This window comes from Chiloscyllium plagiosum, unplaced genomic scaffold (genome assembly GCF_004010195.1).
Source record: "Chiloscyllium plagiosum isolate BGI_BamShark_2017 unplaced genomic scaffold, ASM401019v2 scaf_74, whole genome shotgun sequence".
In the NCBI taxonomy this organism is placed as follows: Eukaryota; Metazoa; Chordata; class Chondrichthyes; order Orectolobiformes; family Hemiscylliidae; genus Chiloscyllium; species Chiloscyllium plagiosum.
The window spans coordinates 55,382-57,196 of NW_025215232.1; the positions used below are offsets into that span (position 1 = coordinate 55,382).

Genomic DNA, 1,815 nt, shown 5'->3' on the forward strand with positions numbered 1-1,815 from the left:
CCCCCCCCCCCACCAGGTCTCTCTGTTCTACCATTTACTGTACAAGTCTTGCCCTTGTTTGCTTTACCAAAATGCAACCCCTCGCTTTTATCCACATGCTCTCTTTCAGGTACACACACACAAATACACCCTTTCACAGGCTTACACTCCATCACACTTACACTTTACCAAGTTAAAAAATCACACAACACCAGGTTATGGTCCCACGGGTTTAATTGGAAGCATTAGCGTTCAGAGCGCCGCTCCTTCATCAGGTGGTTGTGGAGGACACAATTATAACACACAGAATTTAGAGCAAAAGTTTACAGTGTGATGTAGCTGAAATTATACATTAAAAAATACCTTCATTGTTTGTTGAGTTTTTCATCTGTTCGAATACCATGATAGTTTCACTTTTTTCATCTGTAAATTAAAAAAGGTTTTGTGATTTACATAAGTTACATTTTCAGGTTAACTGTAACAATTGATGTTAGCGAACATCAATTGTTACAGTTAACCTGAGAACATTTAAGGGGCATTTGGATGGGTATATGAATAGGAAGGGTTTGGAAGGATATGGGCCGGGTGCTGGCAGGGGGGACTAGATTGGGTTGGGATATCTGGTCGGCATGGACGGGTTGGACCGAAGGGTCTGTTTCCATGCTGTACATCTCTATGACTCTATTTACATATGAAAGAAGTGAAACTATCATGGTTTTTGAACAGATGAAAGACTGAACAAACAATCAAGGTATTTTTCTATGTATAATTTCAGTTACATCACACTGTAATTTTTTGCTATAAATTCTGTGCCTTACAATTGTGTCCTCCACAACCACTTGATGAAGGAGCAGCGCTCCAAAAGCTAGTGCTTCCAATTTAACCTATTGGACTATAACCTGGTGTTGTGTGACCTTTAACCTTGTACACCCCAGTCCAACACCGACATCTCTAAATCATGACACTTTACCAAGCATGCAAACACACACTCTCTTATGTGCGCACACACACACACACACAAGTCTATGGGGCGAATTTGGATTTTCAGAATTATATTTGCAGATACATTCAGTTTTCCTTAAAATGTGTGCAATCTGCAGGCAGTCAAGCCATGTCATATTTTATAAATCCCTACTTTGAAAATACAACCAGTCTAACTCAAGATTGGGATACAGACAGACTCAAACCTCTCACCTTTAATGCATTGACGGAGGTGAGATGTCACCTCTTTTTATAAAACCTGAAGATATCTGGAGAATGTGACTTAAAACTAGTTCTGGGATTTACATATTAATGAACAGAAACCTTCAACCCATTCTAAAAGAAGAAAGACTTAACAGCAATCTAAGTTGGTTCAATATATCATTTCAATTGCATGACACTAATCTTTTGCTATAAATTCTGTGCCTTATGATCCTGCTCCACAGCTACCTGATGAAGGAGCGGTGTTCTGAAAGCTAGTCCTTCCAAATAAACCTATTGGACTATAACCTGGTGTTGTGTGATTTTTAGTTTCTAGTGAACACAGCCCACACGTTCCCGCTGCAGGTAGTAAACTTTACAATGCAGATGAAACAATGCAGTAAGTGCAGAGATGACAAACTTAACAGTTTCTAACAATACTAGCTACTAGTTCACTGCTCCTTCTGATACATAACATTGGAAGCTTAGTGTTAGAGGCTGAAAGAAATTAGCAACTTTAAAACAAAAATCTGTTGGACCTCATAGATATCAGTGTCTGATGGTAAGTTCAGGTCACCTTTATTGTGACCCAATTTCAGTACTGCTTCAGATCTCCCCAGCAAAAAGGCATATGAAAACCAATTTATTTCATTT

General features: G+C 39.0%; 1 long non-coding RNA gene across 1 annotated transcript in view; it reads right to left on the minus strand.

Annotated features, from left to right (window-relative positions):
• The window catches only part of LOC122548224, a 36,974-nt gene that overhangs the window by 33,152 nt on the left and 2,007 nt on the right, over positions 1-1,815 (minus strand). The gene's annotated exons all lie outside the window — the stretch shown is intronic.